The sequence below is a fragment of the Corvus moneduloides genome, chromosome 1, assembly GCF_009650955.1.
Source record: "Corvus moneduloides isolate bCorMon1 chromosome 1, bCorMon1.pri, whole genome shotgun sequence".
Classification (NCBI taxonomy): domain Eukaryota; kingdom Metazoa; phylum Chordata; class Aves; order Passeriformes; family Corvidae; genus Corvus; species Corvus moneduloides.
This window is the reverse complement of record NC_045476.1, coordinates 49,159,257-49,174,126: the sequence shown is the minus strand read 5'-3', so window position 1 is coordinate 49,174,126 and position 14,870 is coordinate 49,159,257. Positions and strand designations below refer to the sequence as shown.

Here is a 14,870-nt window from a genome sequence, read left to right as displayed (position 1 = left end):
GCACCTGAAGAAAAACAGTGAAAATAAATGAGAGCACTTTACCCATATAGATAGAATGACCAAGTACATACTGGGGATGTAATGTGAAAACAAAAGACTTGGAGCCTTCTTTTTTAACACAATTGCAAGAAACCTATAACACCAATGCCATCACAGGCTTGATTCCTAGTCCCTCACTCTTTCCCATGATGAATATAAACTTCTCTCAAAGTAAGAGATGCTGTATCTTGGAAAAAGGGGGAAATCGATTTGATAGTGCTTTGAAAAAACAAAATTGAAGTTTAAGGCAATACTAAAGCTTGGATTAGCAGAGGATGATGTATGTACCTAAAGACATCAGCACTGAAGTAGATTTCAAAGACGGTTACAAATCTTAAGAGATACTCTCTCTTGGTGGAGAAATGAGGTTCAAAGATTTGAACCAAAACTGAGGTTCAAACATCCTTCTCTTTCTTATCACCCTTCATATTCCTTGCCATCTGAAGCTGCTCAATTAGAGTGGCTACAGACCGCCCACCGCATGTCTCTATTTTGAATAAACACAAAACCAGATCTGACTTCATCTTTTTGAGTCTGACCCAGCCACATGTCACTATTAAGACAATTTGGCCGGATCTCACTTGAAATTTGCATGCCTCTTTCCTGTACGCAGGGAGAAATGAATTTACTAGTTGCTGAGGTTGGTCTGAGTGGAGGTGTGTTGGGTTGACCCTGAGTTGATGGACAGTCTTTAAGACCAATTACGCTTCTCACAATTTACATATTTAAACCACACAGAAAGGCGGGACTTCCCGTTTTTGGTCGGAGCTCGCCTGCTGGAAGGTGGGGGGGCTCCGAGCCTCCCGGCCCCGCTGGGCCGGGCCGGGGCCACTGCCCCTTTCCCCCTTTCTCAGCACCACGGCACGGACCCTGGATCACTGCGGGGGAACTGTCCCAGAGCCGCAGGCAGCTCAAACCAGCCATGGACTGCCACAGCTAAACCCAGCCATGGACTGCTCACAGCTAAAACCAGCCATGGACTGCTCACAGCTCAAACCAGCCATGGACTGCCACAGCTAAACCCAGCCATGGACTGCCACACAGCTAAACCCAGCCATGGACTGCTCACAGCTCAAACCAGCCATGGACTGCTCACAGCTCAAACCAGCCATGGACTGCTCACAGCTCAAACCAGCCATGGACTGCTCACAGCTCAAACCAGCCATGGACTGCTCACAGCTAAACCCATCCAGCGCGGCTTCTGGGGACAGGCGGGTCCCTCTCCTCTCCATGCGGAGCCGGCGGAGCCAGCGGGAGCCGGCAGAGCCTCCTGGCTGCAGCCAGCACACTTCGTGCTGAACTGAAGAGGACACCACGCAGCCAGCAGCACAGAGGGAGCGAGGCTTTCTCCACCGTAAAGCCCGAACAAGAACACCCTTCAACGTGGAGGTTTCAGAGTCAGAGAAAGAGAAGTGAGTCACGTGGGACGGAGCTGGAAATGGCGACGGGAGAGAAGAGGGCGGTGCCGCGATTCTGGCGCGCAGCTTAAAAGAAACCTTCTTGCATGCCGTGGTAAGAAACCGTAATACCACAAACTGTTTGTCTCTTTAATCCAATGAAAGAACATGGGGGGATGGAGTATCCTCGTGTGCCTGTGAAGATTGTGAAGAATGCCTATGCCAGGCTATATAGAAGTAGTAAGAGGCTGTTAGAGACTTGTGGCGAAGAAAAGCCTCTGTGTGCAGGCCAAAAGAACTTATCCTTAAAAAGATGAATAACCCCATGTGATGGCCCATGTTTTGTAGTATGAATGAACTGTGAAATTCTTCATGGGAGAGATGTTCTACACACAGGAGACTGTTTGTTTCCGGGCGGGTCTGCTATTGGTGGCAGTTTGGGAACCATGTGCAACTGAAGGAAAACCTTTTCTTCCTTAAGCATAAGAGAAAAGATTTTTCAAGAACTGCAACACTGACTAACATCCCATGTTCTGTTATCCCTTGTGTGAGCTGGATAAAAGGAGAGAAGTGCTGGAAAGAGGGGGGGGGGGGGAATTTACTTTAATTTTTTGTTGTTTTCTCTTTACTTTTAATTCTGTTAGTAATAGAGCTCTTTCATTGTACTGCAACTGTTTAAGGTTTGTGCCTGCTTTGCTTTTCTCCTAATTCTTATCTCACAGAAGAAAAATAAGTAAATAATGGATATTTTGAATCAAAACCACTACATTTAATTGGTGTTTCCGCCCGGTTTCGAACTCAACCCGCTACAGGAGGTCAGTATATCAAGGCCTGGACATTGCAGATATGAATGAATACATGCTCTGCAAAGGCAGGTGAGTGCCACAGGTAAAGGAGAGTTGCTTATGTAGTCCCTTGAAATCTCAGTTCTCCCTGTTCCCCAGCTATTGCACAACGTTTCTGTAATCAGAGTATAATGGCTGTAACAGCAACAGCAAGCCCAACTACCGTGCTCTCCATTCACATAGGCAAAATGCTTCTTTATTATTTCATTTTCGTTTGGCTTAGTAATACAAAAACTTTCTGGGAAAAGAAATAAATAATTGCAAAAATGCTTCTGGTTTCTTGCTTAACTGTGCTAATGAAGTGAGAGAATGCAGCACAGTACAGCATGGAGATAATTACATGAAATCACGGCAAGTGCATAGTAGAGTCCCACATCCCAAACTGAGATGAGACAGGAGGCATTACAAATCTCCCTAGGAATATTGCAATACCAACAAATCTCAAGGTCAGACCAATGACTTTTGTAAAAATTTAACCAAGAAATTCTTACCATTCTTCACACATTACATTGTTATCCAAAACTGGTGATTTACAAGGTAATTAAAAAACAGACCCAAATGTTTTAAAATTTGGAGTCAGAAAGAGGAAATCAAGCCACAGGTGGAAACTAGAGTCAATCAAATGCCTAAAGCCATGTCTACTTAAGTAACACATTTCAGATAGACCTTGGCATTAGCTTTTTTGGCCATGTAATATAATTTAAAAACCTCACACAAGGACATTAAGGGCAGATGAAGCAATGATCTACACCACAGGACTTGTCTACACAGGAAAGAGCTGAGAATAACCACTGCCGAATATCTGTTCTGCAAACAGCTTTCCATGGGGACAATTTTCTTTTTGCACTAAGTACTCATTTGTGTGGTTTAGCCGACCATGAGAAGTGAGCTGTGTTAAAAGCAAACAGACGCATCCATCATGGAAAATAAGAGCATCTCCTTTAGGAACTGGTACACCACAGCTGCTGGGCTCTCAATTCTGCACTTCAGATCTTTTCCTAGTAACCACCTTGCATGGATCAATCCAAAGTGCACTACTCCTCCAGTGTAAATGCACAAAATGAAGGAAATGGAACAATAGACCACATGGATTCATGATGAGGTAATAGTTAGCCAGAAGTGGCTTGTGGTGCTGAGCTACTGCTGCAACTCGCACAGGTAGGCTCACAAAGTCCAGGCTGCCAACTGCAAAGAAGCAACAATAGTCCAGCACCATTCACACCCTACAACATGTTTCTTTGGCTGTAAATGGCATTGCAGATGTTTTTCAGACAATCAAGAAGCTGTTTCAAATTACACTAGTGCATACAGTGTAATTCATATTGTAAATTCAAATATTATACAGATGTGACTGTTTATTCCATGCAGATTTTAGACTGTGCCTGAAAAAACTAGCAGCTTTTCTTTATGGAAATAACTTTAAGACAATGGATACACTCTTCTGAAAGGAACAGAATATGTGGGGAAACAGGGAGGGCAAAACCTGTCTGATGTGGCTGTGCCAGGCAGCAGGAGGCATCTGATTGAAAGAGCTAAGCAAAACAATTACTATTGAAAGAGCTAAGCAAAACATCCTAAAATACAAGAGGGGATTCTGAACAACTGATAGTTTTGCTTGCCCATCTCCTTTGCTGAACAAACCAGTTGGTTTAGTAGATTTCAACCAACTACCTGTACTTGTAGAATTTATTTGCAGCAATGAGGTACTGATAGAATTAAAAGTGACAGCCATTGCCAGTCTCATTCTAATTATGCAGGTGTGCCTAAAATAATAAAGCCTTGTTGAAGAGTTCACTAAATTGGCATTCAGAGGGTATATGCTTATGCCTGTGCTGAGGAAGAGACTACATTACACTGAGGTAACATAGCTTTAGATCAATTTAATATATTAATGCCAGAAATTGTACCAGTATATTTATTCTGGCAAAAGAAAAAAAAAAAAAACACCCTAAACGGCTCCTACACCAGCACAAACCCTGCATGTAACCAGGCTATGGGGCCAAGGCAGGGGTAATGGCAGGAGGAGTCCACCATGGGAGTTCACCATCGTTCCTTTGCCTGGTGAGATCCATCCACAGACACCATCTCAGAGCACTGGGAAAGCAAGGTGACAGCCTTTAGTTTAAACCTCTCTTGTTTCCTGCTAAATGAGATTGTATGATGTGGCATTAACATGAACCAATAGCAGAGTCACTGAAACTCAGCTGGTGCACAGTAACTTGTTTGCCTGCCACATCTTCAGCAGAGGTGTAAGCCCTGAGACTTTGCTGTCAAAGTACCAGTGGGAGAGGCTTGTTCTGTGTGTGACTAGTACAAGCACGTGCTCTTTGGATGTTAGGAAAAGGGGTCTGTTCCCCAATATCCTAAGCACTGTCAGTAATGCCAGATCCTGTAAACCTTGTTGTTTCCAAGCCTGCTTCTCCTAATTTCATCTCTGCTGTTCTGGATCTTCTAACTCCATTGGTAGCTACTTGGCTGTAGCTTCTCCTAAAATATTCACCTCTAACTTGACTCCTCCCATCCGTGCTCATCTCAGACAAAAACTATCAATCCAAATGCCTTTCAAAATTACTAATTCCTCCCAGCCTCTTCACTGTCACACCTGGTTCCCATTGCTGGTACTCCAGCTTCCTTCTGCCTGAGGGGAACAAGAAGTTACCTTATCAGGCCACTGCACAGACATTGCTTAGAAGTCAACTGCAGAAGTCTCACCCACCTCACTGGGTGAGACCCACCTGCCCCTCAGGCTTGGGGTCCCATCAGCAGAAGAAGCAAGTTTCTGAGGCTTTAGGAGTGTGGTGAGAACTGTGGGGTAATCTGCCAAAGGAGAGAGATGCTCATTTGGAAATACACGTGTGCAACCTGCTTAAAGCAGGGCTCCATCTAAAGTTTATGAAGAATGGATAATACTTTAAATTTTATTTTCTTTTTTTCCAGATGTGGAATAAATGGCTCATGAGAGTTTATCAAAAGAAAAACCAGAAAGGCTTGTACCAACTGAGAGTATTTGGACTGAAAATATCATAAGCCTCTTCTTATTCTACCTCTTCTTATGAATGGATCAGGACAACAGCGGGCAGTGCACAATAATCCACGTAGGCACTGCCTTTCATATGACATGCACATATTCTGTGCTAACCAAATGGCAGCTCACGGCCAAGCCTCTGGAAACCCAAAGAAAAAGCTACCATTTTATAGCCAGCCTGACCCAGCCATCTCCCACTTGAGGAACGGAATTGCCGTAGGCTGCCGCTCTGGGCCCTGGGGGCACAGGTGTTTTCAGAGGACCAATTAAATCCTAGGCAATCTGAATTGTCTGAAGGAAGTGTTTGTATCTGCCTTGACTACAAACATCTAAGTACCCTGTGTAAGCAGGGAAAATAGGACAGCTAGCTGCTTGGCCTTTGTGCCTTGCATCCCAGTAGAAAGGGACACAAAGAGAAAGGGGAGATGGGAAAGATGAAAAAAAAACCACTTATCTCGAGTCTCCTCCAAGAACAAGATTGTTCTGGTCTCACATTCTGCAAGAAACCAGCACACAACCAATAAGAAATTGCAGATCGAAAACCAGTGTATGAGGCTCTTCCAGTCAACCACTGCTTTACACTATTATTCCCTTCTCTGAAATAGTCATAAATATCAAGCCAAATTTGAGGGCTGTATATTTTGTTAGCTTAGAATTTTCCCTGGATGTTGATTTTAATTGGTCAGTCTGGTCTATTCATGCAAATAAACAGTGGCTCTGTGCTATTTTATTAAACCTGACTTTGAGAAACAAAACTGAGCAGAATAAAAATTGCCTAGAAATAAAGGGAGGAAACAATAAAAACCCTGTAAGAAGCAAATTTAGGGGAGAAAAAGGAAAAGAAAATCTGTATTACTTTGTTTCAATCAAATGTGTAAAGGAGGAGTCCCTTTAAAAACATTCATGTTTCTTTCATCCTTGCTTATTTTTACTGCAGAGTATCACGCAAGTCCTGCAGGTTGGCTAGACAACACTGTGAAACACTAAGCGTGTGGTAACAAATCATAGCTCTCTCTGATGGTTTCCAGTTTTTAATAATGCTCTTGGCTTCAGCTCAAGTTGAAAAGATGGCAAAGGGATTTCATTAATAATCCTTTTCTTGTCAGTTGATAACTTTCTTCTTCACACTAAAAATATCAAGGCCTTCCATTTGACTTTGTCTTCAGATCAGATCTAATATGGAAAACTGGAATTACTTATGGGTAAAAAAAGAAAAAAGTGAAATAAACAATTCTTTTCCATATTACCTGCAAATCCAAATAATCCTCTTCCTCCCACAGTCTGGCCCAATTTTGCTTGGGCAGACTTTGTGCTTCTAAGCCAGACACCTTTGAGACTGCAAACTTAGCAGATACTACTGAATGTGAGAGCACAGCTCTTGCAAAACCAAGTTTAAAGCTACTGCACTCATTGCACTAAAATGTAGTGTACTGGAAACTTGCCTGTTCTAACCAGAAGTCCTCCCTTAGGCCTGGTCACATAAATGGACAAGCTAAACCAAGAGTTCCATTCCTTCTGCAGCTTCCGACATGAGAACATCTACCCAAGCTGCATGAGGGAATGTTCTATTTGCAGGCAGGAGTATTTAAAAATGATCATCTGCTTATTGCCATACATACTTGAAAAATGGATACAAATTAGTAGCAAGACACCGGAAAATGTGTTGATTTCATGCTTTATTGCAAATAAGCTACAAAGAAATCACTCCTTGACAAACACGACACCATTGTTGAGGGACAATTGTTGTTTTCCACCCCGGAACACAAACCAGTAAGGGGAAAAACATTTGCAGAGTTCCTTCTTTTGCTCTTCTCGTTCTTTTCTTAATCCTTACAACTGCCACAAGATGCAAGCACTGAACATCTTTACCAAACATTTTTCAGAACTGCAGTCATTGACACAACTCCTCTCATTTTTTATTAATGCTTTCTAAGAGTAACGCCTGAGAATCCCACTGCAGCCTAATGCTGCATGATTTCCTTCCCTTTTCAGCCATGAAAAGGAAATCATGGGAAAGTCTTAAAAATATTTTTAAAAAATTTATGCTCATAATATGCCATATTTCTTTGTTCTTTAACTCTAGTTATTTCATTCGAGGTAGTGTACTTTGGAAATTTAAGAATCTTCCTTTTTATCTGGAACTTTTCATTATATGATCAAGCAGTCAGGATCCAGTCCTGTAGCATTCTCTGGATGCAGAAATTTATTCAAATCCAATGAAATAAATGAGAGATTATAAACATGGGGTAACAAAACCAGCCCTGTAATCACTCTGTGACTTAGACTAGGTCTATGTTAGCAAGCAGCAGGATTCCAACAGGAAAAGCTCTGCAGTGCAAACCAGCTCGTGGAGGACGTAACCTTCCCCCTCTGTGCACTCTGGAAGGTTTGTTCCAGGCTAGCTCCATCAGTGGTTGGACTGCAGCTTTTTGTTATGTTTGAGGTGGATCATTTCTTACTGTGTCTTTTGGGACTGCTCCACACAATGAACCAAAGATTAAAAAATACATACCTCATCTGAAACAAAATGTTAGTGTAGATGAATGCATGCTTAAGTTTACCCTTATGAATAAATAGATGGTCAGATTTAATCTGAAATAAATCAAACTGATGGAAAGATAGCAGAATAAAATCTTATTTCTGTAGAAATTTTAAGAGAGAGCTGCTGTGGAATAAAGTTCCCTTTATTTTTTTGGCTGAAAAACATAAAGAATACTTTACATAGATTGAATAACTCCCTGAATCGCAGTTAGTTTATCATAGCATTGAGAGGCAAGTTCTTGGCATAGGGAAAGAATTCCCCTCAGACCAGCAGGTCAGCCAATGCCAGCAGCAGGCCCAATCACCCATCCCAGCACTACAGCTGCACCCCGAGAAACATTTGGACATCATGTCAGGACACAGTGCCACTGGCACAAAAAAACTGGACAAAAATACCATGAGGACTTCACAGAAAATACACAGGAATTTCCTTGATGAAAATTCTTATCTGTCAACAGAATAAATTGGCAACACCAGTTTTCTAAAACTCCCCCTTGCCCTGATTTCTATCCCTTTCCTCAGGAAATCAATCTCCTTTTTCCAGTCCTTTGGTCTTTTTCTCCTCCATCTTTCCTGTCTTTTCCCGAGGATGTTATACTTTATTTATCAGCTGTAATAATATTGAATTTTGCTGTTGAGCTGAAAGCTGTTTTCACTTCAGTAGGTCTGGTGGTAGATGCTCTGAGCAGTAACCAACTGGTCCCTCTGAATCTTTCACCAGACAGCTTTATATAGATCAAGGCAAACTGAGAGCCTGTTCTGCTGGCAAAAACAAGGAGGAAAATCAGTTGGAGTATACAGCCCCCATCATCCATGAATAAATGGAGAGCAGAACATAAAATAAGAAACATCATGAAGACGACTTACATTAGGAAAATTTTGTCCATGCTAGCAAAAACTGGGTACATCAACCAAATTAGGTTATGGACACAGAAGCCCACCCCTGTGAGGAAATCCATCAAGGAGGTTTTGGACAGATCTTCCACTTCAGAACCACAAAATGTGAATATTATGGTGATTGGCATCTAGTCTTCCTGATGCAAGCTTTCCTACAAAAATAGGAAGGAAGAAAGGTTCTGTAGGAGCATCATTCACGTGTTCATTGTGCTGCTCATCACAGTCTTCTTAGTAAGGTCTGATGTCTTCCATTTTCCATTCTTTCCTTGGAATATATCTGCACACCATAGCCTTATGAAAGGTGGCTATTCAGTATGACACTGAAGTGGGACAGAAAAAAAAAAAATCTGGAAAATGAATTAAGGATTGAAATCCTACAAATAAGCAGTTTGGAAGTTTGAAAAGACCCCCAAAAGAAAAAAATTGTTCCCTGGCACAATTGTTTTTCACATTTTTCCCATTAAGAACACTTGTCTTTATAGCCCCTCTTTGCTAAATTTAACTGTATCTAATTATGATTTTTTTCTTTGTTGGCAAAACTGTGCGGCTTACAGGTAGCACTATTTCACATTTATGCAGAGAAAACCAAGATTTATAAATCTCACTGATATTAATTTTTTAATGCTAGAATATAAGAAAAAATTGATTTCTGAAAAGGAGTTTACACTGGCAATCCTGCAGAGAGCTATTTAATTATGTTAGTCTCATTCTTTCACTTCGGCCTTTTCCCATGCTGGCCATCCTTTCTGAATCCCTTCTTGGACAGGGTGGTTGTTCAGAGCCGCTGTTCAGCACAACACCTGACAGCAATAGCAAAAAAAAGGTGATGTTCAGCCTTTAGGTGCTTTCACCATCCTACCACAAAATTTGCCACTACAGGACAAGCGCCACTTGGAGCCCTGTCTACACCCACGTGGGGTCTCCACTGAACCACCATCGCCAGATGTTTTGTGGAAAAGGCTGATGCAGACACCTCATGTAACATCCCCGTAATTCTCTGTACAATGTTACTATGGTCCAGTAGTTGTTCATGTTGATCTCTACCTGTCACTGTAGTGTTTTGCTAAGGGCTCTTATCAGATAAAAGTTTCAAGACAAATTAGTAATTATTTTCTTTGAGAATTTTTATCCTAGAATTTGCATCATATTTTGATGTATTATGGGAAAAGTTAGCCCACAGATTACAGAAAAAGGCAAAGAAAAGAAAATATTATAGCCTTTTCAGTATTTAGAAATGAAGTAAATATGCATAATGTATTAAAATTACTTCCCTTTTTCAAAATAGGAGAAGTTGCTCAGATCGTCTGGTGATTCTTACCAGTACTGAGATAAGTAAAGATAATTCGAGCTCTTCAGAAGCAGAAACCCTTACCACTTCTTATTGCAACAGAAAATTAACTCTTTTCCTTACACTCTCATCAGTGGATATTTTCCAAGGTGCTTTCACTTATTACTCTCAAACAAATTTCGGCACAAAAGAAAAGCCTCAACAGCAAGAGACAAGCACTGTCACAGATAAATTATTTCCTTTAGCTTGCCAAGCTCTTTTTCAGAAGACAGATTCCAAAACCCAGGAATCCAAGGTTCCAGAGTTGTGGCATAAAGTTACCACACTATTACGACGAAAATATCCAAGTGATGGCACACAACATTAATCCCGTATTTCAAATCCCTCTTGGAACTTAAACATCTAACCAGTAAGGAAACAAAGAACTTAGATTTCCTGAGAAACCAAGTAAAGCTGAAAATAAACCTTCAGGAGATATTTTATTCACCTTTTAAAAACTAGCTGATGGATTTTATCAATCACAGAATAACAGAACCTTTAGGTTGGAGAAGACTTCCAAGATCATCAAATTCAAGCTTTGACCTATCAACACCTTGTCAACTGAACCACAGCATTAACTCCCGTGTCATTTCTTGTAAAACTCTAGGATAATTTTAATTTCTTTTCCCCCTTCTTAACTAAAAGGCTTCTAAAAGACTCCCAGTAAAACCTGTGCTTTTTCAGTCTGAGCAGGATGCGTGCATAGGGTGCAATCTCATCAAGCACATCGGGCGCCAGCAAGTGAGGTGTTACATGTTGCAAACACCAAAGAGCCCAACTCAGTCAAGGTGACGCAACCACGGGACGCTGATTTGATCAGGATGCAGATTTGATCAGGATGCAGGTCACAGGACACCTCCATCCCCGCTCCGCTCCATGGGCGCGGCCCTAGCGCTCAGCCTCCTCCCGCTCCCAAGCGGCTGAGGCTGACAAACCCTCTGCTCGGGGAAAGCCATTCTGTGCACCTCTGGGGCTCCAGGGGCCGGACGGGGCGGGGAGCGCGGCCCCGCCCGCCGCCGGTGACGCGCCGGCTTCTGCCGGGCGCTGGCGGCGGCGGGAGCGGCGGCGGCGGCGGGGGTGAGCCGTGGGGCAGCGGGATTGGGAGCGGGATTGGGAGCGGGATTGGGAGCGGGGGGGTCAGACCCTCCGGACAACCGGGGACCACCGGGGCGGCCGCGGCGGGCCGGCGGGGCGGGCTGCCGGGGCTGTGTCCGTGTGTGGCGCCGGGAGCGCCGGGCGAGGGGTGCGGGCCGCCCTGCCCGGGCTGCGGGGCACGGAGGGGCGCTGCCCGCGCTCGGTGGCATCGGCCGCGCTTCAGGAGCGGCTCGGGAGCCCTGGCCCAGCAGCCAGCCCTGTCGCCGGGCTCCTCCCGGCCCTTTGGAGTGTGTTTTTCCCCCTGATCTTTGGTAGAGGGCTCCGCCGCGGTTTACGGCGCGGTGACTGCTCTTAGCAATGATTAACGCCGGGCAGGGAGAAAATTCGGTTTAAGCAACTACTAATCTTGTTTTGGCCCACTCCTTTTTGTTTTGCTATAGCAAATCCATCGCCTTTGGCAACTGTGATCTGAAGATCACGGGGATGTACAAAAGCTCTGTCTGTATATATACACATGTTGTTGTTGTGTATATACATTATATAGCATACAATGTACTTATACAAATATATAATGGATATCATAGCATGTTTTTTTTAAATGCATCGTATTCGATGGACTATTCTGTTAGTCAGGAGACTGCCTTATGTTATTTTAAAATTCTGTGTTATCTAAGTTAAGCAGCATGAGAAATGTTTAGGTACGTATGAAGACAGCCTATGAAAACACAGTATGCAATTAAAACTAACTGATTTATAAACCAAAGGAAGTTCCAGTGACTGAGGGTTGCTGGGTTTGCCTTGGGTCATGTTCTGGAGTTGGGCACAGAGGCATGGGGGCAGCTGCCAGTGCTTTACCTTGAGGCACCTGTGTTTGCTGCTCATCTCACACTTGCTGGGATCACCCCCCTAGAGACACAGTTGCCATCAGATCAGGACAACTGGCTGGGTGTTCTCACAGTCCTTCAAGGATATGGCAATTCTAAGTAAATATTGCCTAATTCTGCTAGCAGTGTCCAAGGGATAAAGGCAGATGGAAATGTGGAGCCAAGCTCTTGAGGATCAGGGTCTGGCCCACTCGGGTGTGTTTGAGGCTCCCACCTGGCACGTGCCCACATCACACATTTCCCAAGGGAAACTGCAACTGGAGTTTTCATTGCCCATCCTGCTTCTCACATTGACAGAAATGGCTCAAGTGAGGGGAAAGGTTTTCCTATTTGTGCTAGGGACAACTGAAACTGAAAGTAATGCAAGACAGGGCTTTCCTGAATGACACAATACTGGACTTCCTTTAGAAAAGTGGAAATACCAACGTTTTCTTTGTGTAGAAAATGCAAATAATAATTATGCCTGACTCAGCCTAGGGTATTATTTATGATGCTTGCCTTGAAATCCAGAAATCTCTTGCTTATAATGTATATTTTGTGTTGAATCTAATGAGTGTTTACCTTTTAATGAATTTAAGGTCTTGCATTGGTATACCATGGTTGTATTCACAGAAATACTTTACCTTTATTATAGATGATGATGATGAAAATTTTCAATTTTATTAGGAAAATAGTTACATTTAATTATTTTTTATAAAAGGAGGAAAATATTTCAAAAATGTTACTACTAAGGTTTTGTGCTCCTGTAGCATTGCAAAACAGCTGTGGTTTCCCACATTAACTCCTGAAGAACAGCTGTTCTGGAGGTTAGCCAGCCCTGGTGTAGCTGCTTGAGCTAATTCTGTGATCTCTGCATGCCCACAGTGATGAGATGCTTTTAGCATAGGTGCAGCATACAGGTCGCACATGAGTGGTGCTCTGCTGTGCCGAGGCTCCGAGTGTCCTGAGATTTCCCTTCCCAAGCACTCTGCCATACTGAGCAAAAACTACTGAGGATTTGGGTCAAACTGAGCAATTCTCAGGCATAAGAGCAAGCAGAGCATTGAATCAAACCATCAGTTGGCAGACATGAAGTGACCTCTTGGTGGACTGTAACCATCGAGCCAGGACTGGTGACGTGACTGATGCAAGGTGTTTCAGTGCTACCACTGAACAGATGAGGAACAGAACATCATAAGGGTGAAGGCCCTGTTCACAGAAATTTTAGAGCCCTTACTGCCGCTGTTGCTGCACATGGATCTCTCACAGAATAGCTTTTTCCACCCAAAGGCCATGGCAGACATCAGTTTGAACATACCTAGCTAAGCAACTGTAGAACACCTTTCCTTGCTGCCTCCCTCCCTCCTTCCCCTGGCAGCTTATGGCCCCTGCCACAGGGCAGCGTTGCCTTTGGCCTGCTGGGCTGAACCTGCTGGTCAGGCACAGGCTTCAGTGTGGTGTTCCCCTCTGCCCACCCTTCTGCTGGGGAATGAGAGATACTGTCAAGGGTACCAATGCAGAAATTGCGGCCTTTGCGGCCATAAAGGGCTGAATCAGTCTTGTGGCCTCATTTTAGTCAATTTTTGCTCAGTATGTTTCTTAATTGTCATAGTTTCAGGCAACTGCAACTGTCTCTGCTTGTATCATGCAATTTTGTAACTTCTCCATGTGAAAGAAGGAAGCGCTCCTCCGGCAGGTTGATTTAGAAAGCAAATGCAAACAAAAAACCCAAAAGAACAAAACCCACACTGTGATAAACCACAAAGCAAAAAAGTTGTGAACATTTACTCAGCAGCATGGACTGCTGGGGGTGTTTCTTGCTTTCTGAGAGTAGGTAGGTGGTATAAGATAGGTGACAACTTTGATGTAACGTATCTCTGCAATGTGGAACACAGATCTTATTTCTATGCATGTGCTGTGTACTATGCATAAGGTTTTGGCTTTTGTAAACAGAGAAGTAAAAGAGAACTCAATAGTTTAGGATATTGTGTTTTTTCTTTCTTATTAAACATTTTGCATATTTTTATAATCTAAAAAAATAAAAGAAACCCTCAGCAACTTTTTTGTTCTTCTGATAAAAATACAAAAAGAAAAGCACAGCTATGTGTCCTACAGGAATTTCCTGACTTCTTGGCAAGATAAGTCTTGGAATAGAGAAGCAAATCATGCATCATGCCTACAGGGAGCTACACGCTCAAGTTTGCTGCATAATGTTTGGCCCTGGATCTTTGTATCATTGCTTGCTAAATCTCTACACAGATCTTAAGAATAGAAACACCTTTAGTAAGCATTCTTCTTCCCCGGATTGGAGGGAAAAGAACAAACCCAGAAGAATTCTTGATTAGTCTGTTTACAAAACATTCATGTTTTGTATATAGACACTGAAGGACAGGAAGGCAAAAAGAAAAAGCTTGTCATCCACTTCACTGGTGGCTGCAGGAGTGATCCCTCCACCTACAGAAAGCAGACTGCCATCACGATTTCCTTGTTGGCAGAAGCTCCAACTGAATCACATACTTGGTCAACAGCTCTCTGTACTCCTAAAATCAAGCATCTGTGGGAGGGAAAGAAGAAGCAGAGAGACTGCAAAGACAGCTTGGAGCTGAAACCACTCGCAGCGGCCCTGGCACAGACAAACCCTTGTGGTGGGAGGTGTTGCAGAAGGAGCAGGGTCTCCTGAGCAATCCCTCTGCACTGCATGTAGGACCAAAGTGCTGCCTGTGCAGCATCCAGCAGTTTGGGCACGGGTCGATTGCCTGATGTGTGTGACTGGGGTGCCTTTCAAGGTGACTGTCTAGAGGGATCCAAGATACTTGTATGAGGCTGGCACATGACCTACAG

General features: G+C 43.2%; 1 protein-coding gene across 1 annotated transcript in view; it reads left to right on the top strand.

Annotated features, from left to right (window-relative positions):
• Positions 1-11,119: 11,119 nt before the first annotated feature.
• The window catches only part of SNX10 (sorting nexin 10), a 36,009-nt gene continuing 32,258 nt past the window's right edge, over positions 11,120-14,870 (top strand). The window contains exon 1 of the mRNA XM_032109275.1: positions 11,120-11,148. The gene's annotated coding sequence lies outside the window, so the exon portion shown is untranslated. The remainder of the gene's footprint in view (positions 11,149-14,870) is intronic.